This window comes from Phyllobates terribilis, unplaced genomic scaffold (assembly GCF_046119375.1).
Source record: "Phyllobates terribilis strain yellow unplaced genomic scaffold, ASM4611937v1 Scaffold_4__5_contigs__length_816908805, whole genome shotgun sequence".
In the NCBI taxonomy this organism is placed as follows: domain Eukaryota; kingdom Metazoa; phylum Chordata; class Amphibia; order Anura; family Dendrobatidae; genus Phyllobates; species Phyllobates terribilis.
In genome coordinates this window covers 560,689,309-560,712,350 of record NW_027362764.1, presented here as the reverse complement: position 1 = coordinate 560,712,350, position 23,042 = coordinate 560,689,309, and positions in this window count along the sequence as shown.

Here is a 23,042-nt window from a genome sequence, read left to right as displayed (position 1 = left end):
CTCCATGTCTCCTGGTGTACTGGCCTGTCTCCTGGTAGTGCCTCCAGCCTCTGGACACTACGCTGACAGACACAGCAAACCTTCTTGCCACAGCTCACATTGATGTGCCATCCTGGATGAGCTGCACTACCTGAGCAACTTCTGTAGGTTGTAGAGTCCGTCTCATGCCACCACGAGTGTGAAAGCACAACCAACATTCAAAAGTTACCAAAACATCAGCCAGAAAGCATTGATACTGAGATGTGGTCTGTGGTCCCCACCTGCAGAACCATTACTTTATTGTGTGTGTCTTGATAATTGCCAATAATTTCCATCTATTTTCTATTCCATTTGCACAACAGTATGTGAAATTGATTGTCAATCAGTGTTGCTTCCTAAGTGGACAGTTTGATTTCACAGAAGTCTGATTTACTTGGAGCTATATTCTGTTGTTTAAGTGTTCCCTTTATTTTTTTGAGCAGTGTATAGATAGATAGATAGATAGATAGATAGATAGATAGATGAACTTGCAGAAACGATGTAACTACACAATTTTACTATATAAGATTATAAATAACTAATGATACATTGTAACATTTTGATACAACATATAATTACAGTTTCCTTAGCCATTCCCTAAACCAAATCTTCTTTCTCTGTCAAAAATCTCTAGCAAAAGCAAATGACTGTGCACATTTAAATAAAGAATCTTTTTGGGACGCAATAAAGCTGTAGCGTCGGCGTCTTTGCTTCCTGCCCGGCAGAGACGCCGATCCCCTCACCACCCCGGCTCCAGTCCGGCGTCCTCCGTCCCTCCTTCCGGCTCCCTCGCCGCGTCCACCTGGGGTGCGCGCACTGCGAGCAGATCCCTGAGCACTGTACTTAGGGCGCGCATGCTCCCTACCTCTTAAAGGGGCCACGCGCGCTGTCCTAAAATGTCCTCGGCCAATGGCTGGAGGTCTTCTGTTATTTAAGGCACCTCCTTCAAAATGGAGGTGCCAGTGCAAAGTTGTTGTTTGTGTCCTAACACTTTCTTCAGCCCTCAGGTATCAGCCGTGCCCACCAGCCTGTCTATCAGCTGTGCCCGCCAGCCTATCTATCAGGCGTGCCCGCCAGCCTGTCTATCAGCCGTGCCCACCAGTCTGTCTATCAGCCGTGCCCACCAGTCTGTCTATCAGCCGTGCCCGCCAACCTGTCTGTCAGCCGTGCCCGCCAGGTGGTCCTTCAGCCGTGCCCGCCTACCTATCAGCCGTGACCACCTGTCTGTCTTCCAGCGCCACCTGCCTACCAGCCAAGGTCATCTGCCAGCCCATCTGCTGTCCCTATCTGCTTCGGCTGTCAGTCCCGTGAGAGTCGCCTGCTCTCACACAAGGTCGGTCCCAGTGTGGCACCTGGTTCACCTTCCCGGTCCCTCCTTGGTTCATGGAGTTGACTAAGCCACCGTGTAGCCAGGATCGGTCCAGATAGGCACATAGTTAAGCCCCTTTGGTCCCTCCTCGTACCACGGCACAATGGTTCTACCATCCAGACCCATAACAGTTTGCACAGCCATGGAATCCGGTGTCTCCCAGTCTCCTTCGCTCTCAGACCTATACCAAAAGGTCTCCTGCCAGAGATCTCAACAAGATACAATCCTGTCCTATCTGCGGACTGTTAACTCCCGCTTGAATGCACTGTCCACCCCGGCTGTGTCCACCTCTAACCAAGCGGCACCCACTTCAGTGGCACCTCAACCCAGTGGCGGTGTGGCACCCAGCTTAGGACCCCAACTATGTGCTCGAACACGCCTTGGCGGTGATCCCACTCTATGTCGGGGCTTCATCAACCAGTGCACGTTGCACTTCAAGCTCCTGGCCCATCAGTTCGCTTCCAACCGGGCTAAAGTGGCATTCATCATGTCTCATCTCACCGGAGAAGCATTGTCATGGCTCAACCCTCTCTGGGAGAAAGGGGACCATCTGGTGTCTAACCTCCAGGCTTTCCTTGTGGCCTTCAGGAGGGTTTTCGATGAGCCCGGCCGCACATCCTCCACTGCCTCCTCTCTTCTTCATCTATGCCAAGGGAATCTCACAGTGGGCCAGTACGCTGTGTGTTTCCGTACCCTCGCATCTGAACAGGCCTGGAACGATGAGGCTCTGGTGTCTAGCTTTTGGGAGGGCTATTCTGGGCGGATCAAAGATGAACTTGACATACCCACCTCTCAGGACGACCTGGTGTCTTTGGCCACACGGATCAACATCAGGTTCCAGGAGCGTTGTAAGGAGGTGGTCCAAGAGAGAAAGTCTTTGCGCCTTGCACCAACCTCTTCTGATCTACCCTCACATCGTAGGGTGCCTGGGCGGCTATTCAAAGAGAACTACACTTTGTGTTCATTGTTACTGAAGTCTTACAATTAATATGCAGAGGCTCAGGAAGAATCGTCTGTATGCCAAATTTGAGAAATGCGTCTTTGAACAGACTTCAATTCCCTTTCTGGGATACATAATCTCGGAGACCGGGCTTAATATGGACCCTGAAAAAGTGTCTGTCATTCTAAAGTGGCCCCTACCTGAGTGGTTGAAGGCAATTCAGCGATTTCTGGGGTTCGCTCATAATTACCGCCTGTTCATTCCTTATTTTTCCTCCCGGACTGCTCCCATCTCTGCTCTGACCCCCAAAGGAGCTAATCCTATGGAATGGACTCCTGAGGCGGAAAATGCCTTTGTATCCTTGAAACAAGCCTTCTCTTCTGCTCCGGTGCTTTATCATCCAGCAGTTCTTTCTGGAGGTTGACGCCTCTTCCTCTGGGGCCGGAGCAGTTCTTACCCAGAAATCCTCGTCCGGGTGAATGGTAACCTGTGGCTTCTTTTCCAAGCTCTTCGCTCCTTCGGAGCGCAATTATTCCATTAGAGATTGAGAACTGCTTGCTATCAAACTGGTGCTGGAGGAGTGGCGGTTCTTGCTAGAGGGGGCCTTGCATCCAGAGGTCATCTACACGGACCACAAGAATCTTGCCTACTTGCAGTCCGCTCAATGTCTTAATCCTCGTCAGGCCAGATGGTCTCTGCTCTTTGCTCGCTTCCACTTCACTCTCCATTTCCATCCAGCAGACAAGAATATTAAGGCAGACACGCTCTCCCACACTTTCACACTCATTCCTGTCTACCGATCAAGAGGAGGAGCCTCTAGACATCATTGACCCCTCCAGAATAATGACTGTCGCCCCGTTTGATCTGTCTCATCTTCCTCCTGGTAAAACCTTTGTGGCTGCTTCGGATAGGAAGAGGGTCTTACTCTAGGGTCATTTGTCCAAACTGGCAGGACATGCCAGTCAGAGGAAGACGCATCTGCTAATTTCCCAACATTATTGGTGGCCGACCCTGCGCAAGGACGTTGTGGATTTTGTCTCTGCTTGCTCTTCCTGTGCCTTCCGCTCTGTGGCAACATATTGCGATGGATTTCATCACGGATCTACCTGTATCGACCGGTTGTACAGTCATTTTGGTGGTCGCTGACTGCTTTTCCAAGATGGCCACTTCATCTCCTTGCCGAGTCTTCCTTCTGGGCCAGTGCTAGCTAAAGACTTCATCCTTCACATCTTCCATCTCCATGGCTTACCTCTTCATATTATCTCAGATAGAGGAGTTCAGTTTATTTCACGCTTCTGGAGAGCCACATGTAAGCTGCTGAATATCGCATTGGATTTCTCTTCGGCTTATCAGCCTCAGTCCAATGGTCACGTTGAGCATATCAATCAGATCCTCACTAGCTTCCTTCGGCATTTCGTCAACACTCACCATAGCGACTGAGTGGAGCTTCTGCCTTGGGCCGAATTTTCCTACAATAACCATGTGAGTGAATCCTCTGCCAAGTATCTGTTCTTTGTGGTGTACGGTCAGCATCCCAATATTCCGTTTCCTGTTTCTACTTTTGTTGACAATCCTGCTGAGGAGTCTCTCGTCAGAGACTTTTCGGTGATTTGGGAGGACACTAAAACGGCACTGCTGCAGTCCTCTGAGGGGATGAAGAAACATGCCGATAAGAGACACCTGGACCCGCCTCTATTCCGTCCGGGGGACAAGATCTGGATTTCCTCCAAGTATGTCCGTCTCAAGATACCTTCATACAAGTTGGGTCCGCGGTTCATCGGTCATTTTGAGATTCTGAGCCAAATAAGTCCAGTGGCGTACAAGTTGAAACTCCCTGCCTCGTTACAGATCCTCAATTCCTTCTCGGACGATCCAGGTACCACTCCAGCGCCAGTCTCCGCTGAGAACGTTTTTGAGGTAGAGAGCATTTTGGCCAGAAAAAGGGTAAGAGGAAAGACTTTCTTTCTTGTGGACTGTAAGGGGTTTGGTCCTGAGGAGAGGTCATGGGAACCCAGGGAGAACATTCATGCTCCTCTTCTCTTGTAGAGATATCTTGTGGGCTTGAAGAAGAGGGGGCGTAAAAGGGGGGGGTACTGTAGCGTTGGCGTCTCTGCCTCCTGCCCGGCAGAGATGCCAATCCCGTCACCGTCTCTGCTCCGTTCCGGCGTCCTCCACCCCTCCTTCCGGCTCCCTTGCCTTGTCTGCCCGGGGTGCATGCACCGAGCGCAGATCCCCGGGCACTGTACTTAGGGCGAGCGCACGCTCCCTACCTCTTAAAGGGGCCACGCGCCATCCTAAAATGTCCCCCGCCAATGGCCAGAGGACTTCTGTTATTTAAGGCACGTCTTCCAAAATACAGGTGCCTGTGCAAAGTTGTTGTTTGTGTCCTAACACTTTCTCCAGCCCTCAGGTTCCAGCCGTGCCCACCAGCCTGTCTATCAGCCGTGCTCGCCAACCTGTCTATCAGCTGTGCTCGCCAACCTGTCTATCAGCCATGCCCTCCAGCCTGTCTATCAGCTGTGCCCGCCAGCCTGTCTATCAGCCATGCCCACCAGCCTGTCTATCAGCCGTGCCCACCAGCCTATCAGCTGTGCCCACCAGCTTGTCCTTCTGCCGTGCCCGCCAACCTGTCTATCAGCCGTGCCCACCAACCTGTCTATCAGCCTTGTCCGCCAGCCTGCCTATCAGCTGTGCCCACCAGCCTGTCTATCAGCCGTGCCCGCCAGCCTGTCTATCAGCCATGACCGCCAGCCTGTCTATCAGCCGTGCCCGCCAGCCTATCAGCCGTGCCCGCCAGTCTATCAGCTGTGCCCGTCAGCTTGTCATTCTGCCGTGCCCGCCAACCTGTCTATAAGCCGTGCCCACCAGCCTGTCTATCAGCTGTGCCCACCAGCCTGTCTATCAGCCTGCCCACCAGCCTGTCTATCAGCCGTGCCTGCCAGCCTGTCTATCAGCTGTGCCCACCAGCTTGTCCTTCTGCCATGCCCGCCAACCTGTCTATCAGCCGTGCCCACCAGCCTGTCTATCAGCCGTGCCCACCAGCTGGTCTATCAGCTGTGCCCGCCAGCTTGTACTTCAGCCATGCCCAGCTACCTGTCTATCAGCCATGCCCGCCAGCCTGTCTATCAGCCGTGCCCACCAGCCGGTCTATCAGCTGTGCCCGCCAGCCTATCAGCCGTGCCCGCCAGCCTGTCTATCAGCCGTGCCTGTCAGCTTGTCATTCTGCCGTGCCCACCAACCTGTCTATCAGCCGTGCCCACCAGCCTGTCTATGAGCTGTGCCCACCAGCCTGTCTATCAGCCTGCCCACCAGCCTGTCTATCAGCCTTGCCCGCCAGCCTGTCTATAAGCTGTGCCCACCAGCCTGTCTATCAGCCGTGCCCGCCAGCCTGGCTATCAGCCATGACCGCCAGCCTGTCTATCAGCCGTGCCCGCCAGCCTATCAGCCGTGCCCGCCAGCCTGTCTATCAGCCGTGCCCGTCAGCTTGTCATTCTGCCGTGCCCGCCAACCTGTCTATCAGCCGTGCCCACCAGCCTGTCTATCAGCTGTGCCCACCAGCCTGTCTATCAGCCTGCCCACCAGCCTGTCTATCAGCCGTGCCCACCAGCCTGTCTATCAGCTGTGCCCACCAGCTTGTCCTTCTGCCGTGCCCGCCAACCTGTCTATCAGCCGTGCCCACCAGCCTATCAGCTGTGCCCACCAGCTGGTCTATCAGCCGTGCCCGCCAGCTTGTCCTTCAGCCATGCCCGACTGCCTGTCTATCAGCCAAGCCCGCCAGCCTGTCGATCAGCCGTGCCCACCAGCCGGTCTATCAGCCGTGCCCGCCAGCCTATCAGCCGTGCCCGCCAGCCTGTCTATCAGCCGTGCCCATCAGCTTGTCATTCTGCCGTGCCCGCCAACCTATCAGCCGTGCCCACCAGCCTGTCTATCAGCTGTGCCCACCAGCCTGTCTATCAGCCTGCCCACCAGCCTGTCTATCAGCCATGCCCACCAGCCTGTCTATCAGCCGTGCCCAGCAGCTGGTCTATCAGCCGTGCCCTCCAGCTTGTCCTTCAGCCATGCCGACTGCCTGTTTATCAGCAGTGCCCGCCAGCCTGTCTATCAGCCGTGCCCACCAGCCGGTCAATCAGCCATGACCACCAGCCTGTCTATCAGCCGTGCCTGCCAGCCTATCAGCCGTGCCCGCCAGCCTGTCTATCAGCCGTGCCCACCAGCTTGTCATTCTGCCGTGCCCGCCAACCTGTCTATCAGCCGTGCCCACCAACCTGTCTATCAGCCGTGCCCACCAGCCTGTCTATCAGCCTGCCCACCAGCCTGTCTATCAGCCGTGCCCGCCAGCCTGTCTATCAGCCGTGCCCACCAGCTTGTCCTTCTGCCGTGCCCTCCAACCTGTCTATCAGCAGTGCCCACCAGCCTGTCTATCAGTCGTGCCCACCAGCCGGTCTATCAGCCGTGCCCGCCAGCTTGTCCTTCAGCCATGCCCGACTGCCTGTCTATCAGCCGTTCCCTGCCAACCTGTCTATCAGTCGTGCCCACCAGCCTGTCTATCAGCCGTGCCTGCCAGCTTGACCTTCAGCCGTGCCTGCCTGCCTGTCTATCAGCCGTGACCACCTGTCTGTCTTCCAGCGCCTCCTGCCTACCAGCCGAGCTCATCTGCCAGCCCATCTGCCGTGCCTGTCTGCTTCGGTTGTCAGTCCCATGGGAGTCGCCTGCTCTCACATAAGGTCGATCCCAGTGTGTCACCTGGTCAACCTTTCCAGTCCCTCCTTGGTTCACGGAGTCGACTAAGCCGCCGTGTAGCCAGGGTCGGTCCGGGTAGGCACTTAGTTACGCCCCTCTAGTCCCTCCGTGTACTATGGCACAGTGGTTCCACCATCCGCACCCGTAACAAAAGTGAAATGCTGGATTTAAGATTTTGAATTTTTGTACAAAATTTGTTATCATTTGTTGTAATTTTCCATTTTTGATGAGAATTTTGTACAACCGGTCAAATATGGACATGAATGCATTCTTTCCTACCAATCCTTAATTTTTGAAGATCCTCTATATCTGGGAAATCCTTAGTTGAACAGTAAATCAAATATTTTAATCTGTCAGAATCATTTATCCATTCATTTGGAGAGCCATGTTCAGAGGACATTAAATTTAGACATCTGGAAAATGTCACTGGAATCCACATTTTAAATAATTGATTCCTCTCCTCATTGGTTAGATCAAACTTATCAGCAAAGCTCTCAAATATCTCTGAATTTCTACAGACATGGATTTTGACATTATATTTTGGTATGATTTTGTACAATTTTAACAAATTTTTCCTAGCTTTAATTTGGAGCTGGGCTTCTGTAGCTTCTAAGATTTCTGCTATTTTTAGTGGCCTTTGTATGTCACCTAAGTCCATTGTCATGTCTCCGCCCACATCACCTAATATGTCAGTTTCTCCTACGTCAATCATGTCTCCTCCCAAATCACCTAATGTGGCAGTTTCTTGTATCTCAGTTTTTTCTATGTCCATCTTTTTGTCAATCCCTATGTCATCAGACACAAGGTCACCTTCAGTAGCTGTTACAGACACATGTCTCACAGCTTGTCCAATTTCCACATTACAGTCAGAATCAGCAACATCACTAGCATCCTTTGACACTAAATCTACACAGTCGTTAGACTTTTCTGACACAAGCTTATGAAATACATCAACCAACTGAAGAATATTTTTCAACTTTTCTTTGTCTTTATGAAAGGATACCAGCTTAGATTTTCCTAACTTCAAATTCTTCAATTCACATTCCCCATATAAACTAAGCCACAAAACATCTAAGTCAGTCTCGTCAGTAGCCTTAAATTTAAGTTTACTTTGCTTAGAAAAAGAAGAAATTAAATCCATATTTTTCTTACCTTTCTCGTCTTCTCTTTCATGCTGGGATTTGGTGATCAGCACGTCTTATCCTCAGCTTGTCTGATCCTTGCGGTACCTCTGGTGCCTGTCAATCCAATTTTGTTTAAAATTCATTGTGGTAATGTCTAGAACCAAAATTAGAAAAATGTTGTCCCTGTCCAAATATACATGGACCTAACTGTATTTCTTGTGACAAAGTTAGTGGGATTTCTGACTCTTGGACAGCAGGTGTTTTTCTCTCCAACCCCCCACCCCCCTTGTTCAAGGAGAAGGAATTCCACTTGAAAACACAAAAAATCAGGACTGGTGGCTCACCAAATGTTAAAATATACTTATTTCCGTATATTTTTATATGTAGGACTGTTTATCAGATGTGATTCTTCCAAAGGACATATCACGATAGTCTCATAAAAAAATGTGTCCAGCACGTTCTTCAGGATGGACCATGTGTCTAGGCCTTGTCAGCTGTTTCCCTCAGCGTGTAGATCCTCCATCTGATGTAGTGTGTAGAGGCAAGAGAGCCCCTCTCTATGTTTTACAGGAGTTATATAGGCCCCTCATAGCATCTGTTGATCATATATGACACTAACTTACACTGAGCTAAAAATACAAAAATAACACATTGCGATGTCATCTAAAAACACTAGCACGAGGCTGGTACAATCTTATACAATGTATGGATATAGAATTCAGAATTCAGAATAAAACTGAAAATTCATAATTAATATTTAACAGGTACTTCCCTTGTTAGGGCAGGAGCTAACACCAGGGGCACGACAGGGTAGCATCAGTCCTAAGAATGAGATGGACGGAGAATCCCTGACGGTGTCTGCATGCAAAATGGGTCAGATCCACACATTTTCTTTCTATATTACACTATAGCACTTTATATTGTATTATGATTTATGTTATTTAATAACAATTAGGAAATTAGGACTGGATATATTTATCAGGAGACTTAATCTTATAAATATCTATAACGAACCTTCTGTGTCCTGAGGTTAAAAGGGGTTTTCTTGAGTCAATATTCGATATATAGGATATAATGTTTTTATAAGTACAAGTAAAGGTGATGTTTTAAGAGAATCTTCTCTGCTGTTTGTTGTTCACTAGTGTTGAGCATTCCGATACTGAAATATCGGGTATCGGCCGATATTCGCGGTATCGGAATTCCGATACTTAGTTCCGATACTTTTAGAATATCGGATACCGGAATCGGAAGTTCCCATAATGCAATGAGCCAGTTTAATTTTATTCAGCCAATGAGGATCCTAAGAAGTGTGGGCACATCCTGTTAGGCATGTAGGCATGTTAACTAATGGCATGGCTGTGATTGGCTGCTGAAATGATGTCATGATGTGACGCGCCCCCTGGGCCGTGTGTGGGGGAATACCCGGAGCCGGGTCTCTGTGTGATGCTAGGGGTTGTAGTCTCCGTGGCGGCGACCCAGTCCCGTGGCTCAGGGTGGTCAAACCAGTGGCGGATCTGTTTCTTTGGTTTTGTAATGTTTGAATGTCCGACTACGCCACCCGTGGATTGCGGTCATTGAGAACCGCCGCTGCGGGGCAGACCGCTGAGGCTGATGTTGTGTGCACAGCAGAGGGTAGTATAACTCCCCACGGGAGGAGTATAGCCTCAGGGCAGCGTCTATAGATGGTGATGATTGTGGTGCGTGGGCGCAGCAGAAATGACTCAGAGTCCGTGTAGTGCAGTTCAGGGTCTTTACTGTTGGTAAAGAAGAAGGCTCTGTCGGGAGTACTGGCTAACATTAGAGGCCTGGTCAGTCTGTGAGTGAACAAGAGTGCCCTGGCCAGGTGGAGGTATAGGCCTTCCCGTCTGACTGCACTCTTCCTGGCTACCCTGCTGTAGTCATGTAGTAGCCCACGTCCCTGAGTGCACCGTGTGGTCTTCACCCGTATGGCTGGTGACTTGGGGCCTTTGGTGCCTTCCGCTCCTCGATGGCGGTGCCGGTCCCTTGCGTGTGACTGAGCCTCCGGGCTTTCTATGGCCAGAGGACCTGAAATCCCCTGCCAGGTGGTTTCTGCTGCTGGATGTAGAAATCCTCACAGCCTCGGACTCCAGTGTCCGGTTCTCTGTGTTTTTCTGCTAGGACGAGCTCTGCTAGCTTCCAGTCCCTGGTCTTCAGCTCCTGGCTCCTACAGAGCTCCTTGCTGCTGCTCTGTCCCTTACTCTGGACTAGACTCTTCTCTGACTGGCTAACCCCGCCCCAGATCCAGTTTATAAAGGGCAGGTTCCTCCCCTCCCTGGACTGGGGCAGGAGGTGTGGCATGCAATAATGCTCCTGACCAGGAAAACCCATGCTCGCTCTTAGACATGGTATTTCTACCACTGTGGCAACCAGACCTCTGAGGTGCCACATTCCCCCCTAGTAAATTTTAGTACTCCGGGACTAAACACATTTTAGAAAAAGATAACATAACAGGGTATAAACAATAACACAACATATATGTACAAGAAGTTTAGTCTTTATAGGTCATGGCGCTTCCGTAACCAGGTGTCCATGTCACCCAAGATGCATTTTGAGGAACCTGTCCCAAACCCTCCACGTAGGCCCTGGGGTGGCTACAGGGCATCGATGATCCGGCGTTGGACCACGTCTTCAGCCACCTCCACGGGTTTTTGTTCTGTTGTCTGGGACAAAAAGGGGGAGCTTTACAGGTGCAACTATTTACAAGGTACAGTTCCGGTTATTCATTGTCCATAACCTGTTAGTCCATGAACCCTGTCGGGTAACTTGAGAAACATAATTAGTATTCAGGTAACAAACACAAAAACATTCCAACATTTGTAATATACAGGTATATATATCACATTTAAATTCTCCAGCGAGCGGGAATTTGACCCCTAGTGCTCCTGGTGGACCTACGTAGCACACTATCTGGTGGTGTTCTTTCTGGGTCCCCTGTTTCCACCCCTTGTGTAGTGGGCTCGCTAGTGTCTACACTACAGGTGTTTGGAGCTGCTATGGGCAGGCTGGGCAGCTTTCTGCATACTCTTTGGCTTACCACGGGCACGACAGGCTTACTACTAGCAGAGGGTTGATTCTCCTGGGCTGCTGGTATGGAATCTTCTGCCTCTGGGGCCGGTTGCTCTCCCAACACTACTTGCTCTTCTGTAGGCCCTTGAGGGGCTGGCTGGAGAAAGGTAAGGACGGGTACCACAATAGCGTTGTTAATTTGTGTCCAGGACCGGGGAAATTCTCTGAGTACTGTACTGACCATTTCTTCCCTTTCCTCTGCGGGTTGAGGGCTATCTTGGTCTTCATCAGTGCTTTGCAGCTGCTCGGGACACTTATTCAGGTGGTCTCTGGAGACAGTGGCTATGGTCTCTCCTCCATCCTTACTGATAATAGATACTTTCGGATTGTCATGACTTGAGGGCAGTACTGTGTACGGGTCTTTCTCCCACTGGTCATCCAACTTATGGAGCCGCCTCTTCCTCTTCAAGACCTGCTCTCCAGGTGACAGGGGAGCAGTGGGAGCATGCTGGTTGTAAGTCCTCTCTTGCCTTTCTCTTGCTTGAGATAGACTTCTCTCAACACTCTCCTGTACTTTCCGGTACTGCTGCTGCCGTTCTGTATCCCAGTCTGCCTCTGGTGAGGTGTCCTCGGGTGTGAGGACTCCCATTTCCAGGTCAATAGGCAGCTTACCAGGTCTTGCTCTCATTAGGTAAGCCGGGGTGCAGTTGGTGGAATTTACTGGGATGTGGTTATACAAGTCCACCAGATGAGGCAGTTTCTCAGGCCACAGACTGCGTTCTTCCAGGGGCAATGTTTTCAGCAAGTCTATCACCACCTGCTTCATCTTCTCGCATAATCCGTTGGTTTGGGGGTGATAGGGTGTTGTCCGTATCTTCTTGCAGCCATTCAGGTTGCAGAACTCCTGGAAGACCTCCGCTTCGAAGGCTGGACCTTGGTCAGTCAACACTTGCTCCGGATACCCGTTTGGATGGCAGAAGTGCTGTTGGAAGGCTCTAGCTGCTGTCTGAGCTGTTAAGTCCTTGACAGGGACCACCACCAGGAACCGGGAGTAGTGGTCTACGATGGTGAGGGTGTAGACGTACCCGGACCTACTTGGAGCCAGCTTCACATGGTTCAGGGCTACCAGTTCTAGTGGCTGCTTGGTGATGATGGACCGCAGGGGAGTCTTCTGGCTGGCCCGGTCCTTTCTTCTCAGGTTGCACGGGCCGCAGTCTTTGCACCATCTCTCAATGGCCCCTCTCATGCCTACCCAGAAGAACCGTTCACGCAACAGGAACTCCAACTTCTTCCATCCAAAGTGCCCTGCTCCGTCGTAGTACGCCTCCAGAACCATAGCCCCGTCTCGCCTCGGGACCACTACCTGTCAGGTCAGCTCATGTGTCCGGGAGTTGACAATTCTCTGGCACAGCTTCCCCTTGTAGAGAAACAGTTTACTCTTCTCCTTCCACATCTGTTTAGTTTCTTCTGGAGCGTCTGGGTCAAGGCGGGCATTAGCCTGTGTCAGCATCTCTTTTACCAGGTGGATGGTTGGGTCACTGTCTTGCGTCTCCGCCCAGCTGTAGTGGGGTAAGGGATTGAACGTGGCAGAGTGCCTGTCCCTTACACAGTGGGAACACTGGTTAATCCCACGACGGTGGAACGCAGGGAGTTCAATCTCTTCCAGTTCTTCTGGATCTTCCCCTCCGTCCGGCAAGTTCGGCATCCTGGACAGGGCGTCTGCGTTGGCATTTGCGCGTCCCGCCCGGTATTTGATGGTGAACTCATAGTTGGATAGGCGGGCCATCCATCTCTGCTCCAGGGCACCAAGTTTTGCAGTGTCCAGGTGTGTCAACGGGTTGTTGTCCGTGTACACGGTGAACTTGGAAGAGGCAAGGTAATGTTTAAAGCACTCGGTCACTGCCCATACCACCGCGAGGAACTCTAGCTTGAAGGAGCTGTAATTTTCAGGATTCCTTTCTGTGGGCTGGAGCTTCCTGCTGGCATAAGCAATCACTCGTTCTCTGCCCTGTTGGATCTGGGACAGCACCGCCCCTAGTCCGATGTTGCTCGCGTCTGTGTGGAGAATAAAAGGCTGGCCGTAATCAGGGTACGCCAGGATTTCATCCCACGTGAGGGCCACCTTCAGCTGGCGGAAAGACTCATCCTCCAGCTTGTCCCATTTGAAGGGCGGCTTCTGGTATTTGGCCTTCCTGGATTGGCCTATCAGGAGGTCCTGCATAGGAGCTGCCATTTTGGTGAAACCGGGGATGAATCTTCGGTAGTAGCCTACCAACCCGAGGAACTGCCGCACTTCCTTTATGCTGGAGGGTCTTGGCCAGTCCTTAATCACTGTGATCTTATCAGGTACAGAAAAACAACCTGGCACTCAGAAGACTCATGGGTTCTTTTAGTGATTTTTAATAAAGTAATGTAGTAAATAACAAATAAACAGACGTTTCGGTCACAATAGACCTTCATCGGTGTACTACAAAAGCAAAAAAAATATATAATAGTGAGTACCACATAGAAATATGCAATTCATATAACATAGGTTTGACAGAATGAGATCAAAATTCAATTGGTCATGGATAATGTACATATAGAAAATACAACATCGGGAAAAAATAATAATATAGTAGAGGATCTGGCGAAAGGGGATGGGATGGAGAACTAGGTTAGGAGGGAAAGGGAGAAATAAAAAGTGACATACCGGTTTTATTAAAGGCGTGATGCGTTTGGGCCGCTGTCTGTAGAAATTTGTAAACTAAGGGAACACATATAAAAAAAATTTTTAAAAAAAAATTTTTTTGTAAAAAAATTTTTTTAGAGGTCTAGAACAATGTAAGATGTGTGATGACACTTAGTATAATCGGTGGCTATGAGGTTAGAGATACCCCGATAGGTGCTATGGGATGAAGAACAATGAAGAGCACATAAAGTGTGAGGGCAGGGGATGAAAAAAACGTACCCGTTGCTTGCGGTAGGTACTTAAAGGTAATGGCCTGGTCGGTGCCGTAGGCTGTATAGAGGATGGAGTAAATAAATTAATATCTATGGGATATAGGGGCATTAAGTATAGTAGGAGCCAAAAAAGAAAAAAGAAAAACATACCCGTAGGAGAAAATGAATAACCAGAGGCAGTAGCCCGCTAGGAAGTTGTATGCTAAGGGAAAGAAAAAGGGCACATTAAATGAAGCCCCAATAAGTATTAAGGATAAGGGGACCAGTGTAGGAAGCGTACCTGAATTGTAAAGGACGCAGGACGCGGTATCCACCGTTTGTCCAGAAGCATGTGGCAGGATAAGGCACCAGGGGGCTTTAAATAGGGGATAGGAGGGGTGAAAGGTTGTAATAGGAACCAATCATTGGTGGTAGTGGTGTGGGAACGCGCTTTACTAGCTTCTGGGATAGGACCTGAAAACCGGAAGTAGCGTCAAATGATGTTATTCAGGTCCTGTAAGGAAAAAAACTGTCAAGTGACCGGAAGTGACGTGTGTATGCGTTCCACACAGTGTTCTATGCGTTCCACTGAGCGAGGGGAGCACTGTAATACTTCTAACAGTGCTGTAGAGCAGAGGAGGCCCACTAATAGATGTGTGGTTGCGTTCCACACAGGTACCATGCGTTCCACAGAGCGGTGGGAACGCTATATTACTTGTGACGGCATAGTAGAACAAGGGAAAGCCAGGATAGGAGTCCAGGAAGGATGGGGATCAGGAGGAGGGATGCCATATTAGGATGGGATCTGGAGAAACAGATAATGACAGCATAAGTTATTTAGGCAGAAAATACGGTGTATATCATAAAAACCACAATAGAGTGTAGTCATATCATCAAGACCCCCCAAGTAACAAATAAAAGAGGTTCCAACAAATATACCTGTGGTCTTGGTAGTGAATACATGTATATATGTAATCCGTGTTGTGTGGCAAGAATCAGTCAAAGTGGAAGAACTTTATTTTGTTAGGAGGCACACACCCATAAACACACATATACATTTATATATATCCACATGCGCATATGCACACCCATACTGAGGTGGCTCTAGTCGTTTAGGTAAAGGAGCTGAGATCGTATTCCTTATTTAAGCCCCTTGGGGATAACGACAGTTCCTGCCTTTGACCTTGACGATGAGGCCCTCATCCAAAGATGGATTAATGCGGCCAATACATGTTCCTCAGAATTCATTCAAATTATAATTGACAAAAATGATCAAACAATTAAATCCATCGAGGAAGAGATTGAGGCTCTTCAACGAAAATTACAACAAGAGATGTCAAGTGATACTTTTCAGGAAATCCTAAAAAACTTAGACAAGGACTTTGAAAAATGGGAGAAAAATATTAGTCTGGATAAGCATAAAAAGTATGAACGGGACATTAATGATTTTCAAAGTGGTACTATCTTCAAATGGCAGCTAAGGAAAAATACGAACAAAAGGAATTTACCTAGAAATATATCCAATCAGTCTCTGGCCTCCCATCCGGGGGACTTTAGTTCTGAAACTGATTCTGAAACGGGTTCTAATCCAAGACAATTTCAAAAGAGGAGACCGAATACGAGAACATATAATAAAAACTCCCGTGAGGATTCCTTGAAGGTAATTAATTTGTCTTCTCATTCCATATCTGAAACTCAAATGTCTGTCCTACAGAAAGGCTTAACGTTCTCTCCCTCGTTTCATCTAGACACATTTACGGCCATAAAGGACATACATCTATTTGCCCGCAAATTAATTTTGAAGAAATTTCACTACAAAACTGATGTTTTTGATATGTTTCCAAGTATGGAAGAACAGGAGGCTTTGGCTACTTTGCAATCTTTAGCTGAAGAAAGTTCTGCAGATGTGAATGCCTTCCCTATACATCTGGTAGGTCAAACTAAAAAATTCCCGGCACTATCTCTTGTACCGGCTGTTGAAGTTTTTACTAAAATAGTATCACGTGATCTTGAAAAACTGGCCCTTGAATCTAGAGGCCAGTCCAATTTGAGTTTCAGAGAAAGAAAAGCTATAGATGAAATGAAGGGTTGGGATGATGTGGTCTTCAAAATGGCTGATAAAGGTGGTAATGTGGTGGTGTGGCCTAACTCAATGTATGAGAAACAAGCCAATAAATTACTTGGCGATCGCAAATGTTATAAAGAATTGACCTTTAATCCCACCACCGCATTTCACTCTGAACTTCTTGGCCTATTGTCATCAGCCTTTGAGGACCACATTATCCCCAAAAAACTTTTGGATTTGTATAAGAATCTGAACCCTAGATTAGCTACACTATACTTGATTCCTAAGATACACAAAAACACGTTGGATCCTCCAGGGAGACCGATAGTCTCCGGAAATGAAAGTCTCTGTGAGACTATAAGCAAGATTGTGGATTTTTATCTTAAACCACTTGTTTCTGAATTACCTTCATTTGTTAAAGATACTACCATGGTCCTACGTCGCCTTGACAATATACAATTAAATGACAATATGCTGATTGTGACAGCAGATGTAGAGGCCTTATATACCTCTATAAGACACAGTGATGGCCTCATGGCGGTCTCTTGGTTTCTTCAATCCAGCAATATTGATCATTCTCTAACTAAATTAATTTTGATTTTGCTGGAATTCATATTAACTCATAATGTGTTTACTTTTAACAATAAAACCTATTTACAGTTACAGGGGACCGCCATGGGGGCATCCTGTGCTCCCGCTTACGCTAATTTATTTATGGGATTTTGGGAACGTCAAATATTGCAAGACGAGACAAGGCCTGGTATCGACAAAATCCACAACTGGCTTCGTTATATTGACGACCTTATGTTTATTTGGGAGGGTTCCAGTGATGAATTGAAAGTATTTATGGATAGCCTGAATTGCAATGAATACAATATCAAGCTCACATATAAATTTGGCAGAACTGCTGAATTTCTAGACATTTTTATTTCTACTAACCCAGATGGCCAGTTATCCACCACTTTGTTCCGGAAATCCACAGCAACAAACTCCTTACTTCATGCATCGTCATCACATTTACAATCCACCATCAATGGCATTCCAATTGGACAATTCTTACGCATTAAAAGGATTTGTTCAAATGAGGAACAATTTGAAATTCAATCACATGAACTATCGGAACGGTTCAGGGCCAGAGGGTATAGCCATCGAGCAATTAGAAGAGGCTACCAACGTGCTAAAATTACTCCTAGGAATTCTTTGCTCTATAACAATCAACTCAGCAAAAAATCGTCTGTGGCTGACAATCAAGTACGCCTGATTACCAATTACCACTCTCAATGGACGGAATTTAAAAATATAATTTTGAAGCATTGGGATGTCCTCTCCACTGACCCAATTCTCAAACGTATCCTACCTGATTCACCACAGATTATTGCTAAACGCTCTCGTAATCTAAATGACATTTTGGTCCATAGCCATTATGAACCAAGGGCCCAGAAGACATCTAAATACAAAAATGGCTTTTTTCCTTGCGGTCTATGTAAGGCTTGTGGCAATTTAATCAAAACAACAAACTTCAGAAACCATGATGGGTCTCGGACATTTGAAATTCGCCACCATATCACTTGTGCATCCAAAGGTGTCATCTATCTGGCTGAATGTCCCTGCAATAAAATCTATGTTGGGTTGACCAGTAGAGAACTTAAGGTAAGGACTCGTGAGCACTTCTTAGACATTGAGAAAGCCAAAACTAATACTAATGACTCTCTTCTTAAAACGATCCCCAAACATTTTAAGAGGTATCACAATTGTAACCCTCATTTATTAAAAATTAGAGGCATTGACGTAGTCACTATGGGCATTAGAGGGGGTGATTTACATAAAAGATTAGCAAAAACCGAGAGTAGATGGATATATCGGTTGGGTTCTTTGGCCCCTCAAGGCTTAAATGAGAGTTTTGGGTTTGGGGTCTTTCTGTGAGTTATATGAGTTATTTGAGATATATGAGATTTGAAACCGTATATTTTGATGTGTGCTGTTTGTCTTGATTTTAATTTTTATTCTTTTATTTCTAGTATTTGGTACCTGGGGTTTAGTACATATGGATGGGGATGAGACCGTGATGCACAGATGCCAACCACTGTTGGTGTATGAAATGATGAAGAATCTGGATGGAATAAATTATTTTAACCTTTTTTTGGACTATCTATTATATATTTTTTGATTGGCGTTCTGCATCGTCACCTTATAATGTTTATGTGATGTAATTATGGCACAGTCACTTTATATTGTCATTGCACCTTATTTTTAAGTGTATTAGTATACATAGGCGTATTATAATGCCAGTATTTATCTATCAGTTTGTGTTTGCACCGTCACTTTACATTATCTATTTTGCAATCAATTTATTTCGCATTGTCACTTTATAATGTTTAGGTATTGCGAGTCACACATTGCCACTTTATAATGTTGATTCAATGTGAATATATGCACTGTCACTTTATGCTATCACAGTATTAGATTTTCAAATACATAATCATATATATGCACTTCATGACATCAACACTTATCTATACTTTTTTAGCACGTACTGTCACTTTATACCATTAATTGTGTTATTAATTTATCAGTTTGATCATTATCTGCCAATTATTTGCACATGCATCTGGGATATTAGTATTCAAGCCGCATTTGGTTTGAATTCATATAATTCTCATTTTTATTTTTATTTTTATTTTTTCATCTCATTCTTCATTTCTTTCTTTTGATATATATTTTTTTTTTTTTTTTTTATATTCCTCTATTTTTATTTATACATCCATTCAGCCTTATGTTATCCCTCTTTCATCTGCTTATTATTATTTTTCCTTCACTTGCTCTTATTTCGTTCATTCAAATCATTCCTCATCGTTCTAATCCATGATCTGCTCTCCTTGTGGTGAGTGCGCATGCGCGGACTGTTGCGGCCCCGAGTCCTGGATACCGTGGTCTTTTAATGCGGATCACGCCTCGCTTTCACTGGTTGGTGGGGGCGTGAGCGTCATCCAGCACGTGACCGCCGGTCACGGGACTCTTTTCCTGGATGCCGCCTCAGTCTTCGCACGCGCCATTGGATCCACGCTGTGAGCAGCATTGACTTTATCTCCGCCCACTATCTCCCCATTGGCTGGTTGCCATATAAAAAACGAGCACACCCTTCAGTGTGACACGCCTCCCGAAGAAGCTAATGCGAAACGTGCGCGTCGGGGCAGGAAGCAGGAGCATCTACATTGGTATGGAACAAGTACCTTATACCTTATTGTTTTGATATGCCTGTGTATTGAACGTACCCATTTAGTGTTAGGTGTTAGTGACAGCGGGAGATCTTTGTTTATTTATATGCACTGGTTCGATCACTTCGGCCGCAGGTGCTGGTCATGCTATGAATGAATAGTGCTGGTCTATGCACTTATGTGCACGAGAGCACTAGTATGCTACAGCGCTGCTGCCCTGTGGATTCGATCCAATGTGTGGCATTATGAATTAACTCTTTCTGACACTCCACGCTGCTATATATAACACCACTATATTCCTTTTATTTGTGATGAGTGCTTCATCCACAGCATAATCTAATTATCATAAGACTACTCAAGTTTTCCCAAAGATTTCAGTGTTGTTTCTCCTGCCTCCTCATGTTTGGTACCTTTCTCTTTTATGGTTCTATTTTGGATTTTAACATGTCTAAATAAAATATTTATTTTTAAATTATTTTTGGTACTTCATGTTTTACTGGGTAATCATAATATATCCTGGTAAAAAAAATTTTGTGTGGTAATAATTGATTGTTCGGAAGTACTATTAGCTTAATTTGGACACTTTTTGTGAAATATATAAATGTATATGTGTGTTTATGGGTGTGTGCCTCCTAACAAAATAAAGTTCTTCCACTTTGACTGATTCTTGCCACACAACACGGATTACATATATACATGTATTCACTACCAAGACCACAGGTATATTTGTTGGAACCTCTTTTATTTGTTACTTGGGGGGTCCTGATGATATGACTACACTCTATTGTGGTTTTTATGATATACACCGTATTTTCTGCCTAAATAACTTATGCTGTCATTATCTGTTTCTCCAGATCCCATCCTAATATGGCATCCCTCCTCCTGATCCCCATCCTTCCTGGACTCCTATCCTGGCTTTCCCTTGTTCTACTATGCCGTCACAAGTAATATAGCGTTCCCACCGCTCTGTGGAACGCATGGTACCTGTGTGGAACGCAACCACACATCTATTAGTGGGCCTCCTCTGCTCTACAGCACTGTTAGAAGTATTACAGTGCTCCCCTCGCTCAGTGGAACGCATAGAACACTGTGTTGAACGCATACACACGTCACTTCCGGTCACGTGACCGGTTTTTTCCTTACAGGACCTGAATAACGTCATTTGACGCTACTTCCGGTTTTCAGGTCCTATCCCAGAAGCTAGTAAAGCGCGTTCCCACACCACTACCACCAATGATTGGTTCCTATTACAACCTTTCACCCCTCCTATCCCCTATTTAAAGCCCCCTGGTGCCTTATCCTGCCACATGCTTCTGGACAAATGGTGGATACCGCGTCCTGCGTCCTTTACAATTCAGGTACGCTTCCTACACTGGTCCCCTTATCCTTAATACTTATTGGGGCTTCATTTAATGTGCCCTTTTTCTTTCCCTTAGCATACAACTTCCTAGCGGGCTACTGCCTCTGGTTATTCATTTTCTCCTACGGGTATGTTTTTCTTTTTTCTTTTTTGGCTCCTACTATACTTAATGCCCCTATATCCCATAGATATTAATTTATTTACTCCATCCTCTATACAGCCTACGGCACCGACCAGGCCATTACCTTTAAGTACCTACCGCAAGCAACGGGTACGTTTTTTTCATCCCCTGCCCTCACACTTTATGTGCTCTTCATTGTTCTTCATCCCATAACACCTATCGGGGTATCTCTAACCTCATAGCCACCGATTATACTAAGTGTCATCACACATCTTACATTGTTCTAGACCTCTAAAAAAAATTTTTTACAAAAAAATTTTTTTTAAAAAATTTTTTTATATGTGTTCCCTTAGTTTACAAATTTCTACAGACAGCGGCCCAAATGCATCACGCCTTTAATAAAACCGGTATGTCACTTTTTATTTCTCCCTTTCCCTCCTAACCTAGTTCTCCTTCCCATCCCCTTTCCCCAGATCCTCTACTATATTATTATTTTTTCCCGATGTTGTATTTTCTATATGTACATTATCCATGACCAATTGAATTTTGATCTCATTCTGTCAAACCTATGTTATATGAATTGCATATTTCTATGTGGTACTCACTATTATATATATTTTTTTTGCTTTTGTAGTACACCGATGAAGGTCTATTGTGACCGAAACGTCTGTTTATTTGTTATTTACTACATTACTTTATTAAAAATCACTAAAAGAACCCATGAGTCTTCTGAGTGCCAGGTTGTTTTTCTGTATCTACACGGGCTTGTAACCCTACCTGGGCACCACCACCACTCCAGGAGTGCGGTAGTTTCTTTTTTATATATGTGATCTTATCAGGGTCTGGAGCTACTCCGTCAGCACTCACCACGTGTCCCAGGTACTGTACCTTTGGCTTCAGTAGATGACACTTTGAGGGTTTCACCTTTAGGCCGTAGCCTGCCAGGGCGTCAAACACTTCTGCCAGATGTCGCAGATGGTCCTCGTATGTTTTGGAATACACGATGACATCGTCCAGGTATAGCAGGACCATCTCGAAATTCCTGTGCCCCAGGCAGCACTCCATCAACAGCTCGAAGGTTCCCGGTGCATTGCAGAGCCCGAACGGCATACAGTTGAATTCGCTGAGACCCATCGGGGTGGTGAACGCGGTCTTCCCCTTATCTGCCTCTGCTACAGGAACCTGCCAGTACCCGCTAGTAAGATCCAAAGTGGAGAAGAAGTTAGCAGACTTTAATGCAGCTAAAGATTCCTCTATCCTAGGTAACGGGTACGCATCTTTGTGTGTGATACGGTTGACCTTTCTGTAATCTACACACATTCTCATAGTGCCATCTTTCTTTTTCACAAGAACTAGTGGAGCTGCCCAGGGGCTACAGCTGTCCCTGATTACCCCAGCCTCCTTCATTTCTCGCAACATTCCCTTGGCATTCTGATAGTGTGCAAGGGGTACAGGTCGGTATCTTTCCTTTATGGGTGGATGATCTGCTGTGGGGATGTGGTGTTCTACCCCCTTTACTTGTCCAAAGTCTAGCGGGTGTTTGCTAAAGACTCTTTCGTACTCCTGCACCACCCGGTAGACTCCCTGTTTTTGGTGTGAGGGAGTGGAGTCGGTGCCCACATGCAACTTCTGACACCAGTCCTCCATTTATTTCTTGGAGCCGGTACCCTCCTCTGGTTGAGATGGAGGCAAGGGTTCCACATCCTTTACAGAGTTTTGGTTAACGGTGAACAATTTGGCTAGTGTGGCATACCGGGGCAAGTATACTTCTCTTTCCCCAATGTTTAGGATGCGGACGGGTACCCTCCCAAGGCATACATCGACCACCCCCCATGCTGTCAAAATGGTGGGCCTACTGTCTGAGTAGACGGGTTCTACCATGGCTTGGTAGTCCCTTCCTCTTAACCCGATTGCAGTCCGGCACCAGATCATCATCTCACTTTTTGGGGGCATGGCGATAGGGAACGGGTCACTCATCCTTACACTACCAATCTCACCACCAGACAGTTCTACCTGTTGCCTTTTCATCAGGGCTCTGATCTCTTTTTGTAGGACACGCTGCTGGCTGGATCTGGCGTTCACCGCAACCTGCTGTAATATGAGAATTATCTCTGCAAGACAATTTTCAATAACATTAGTAC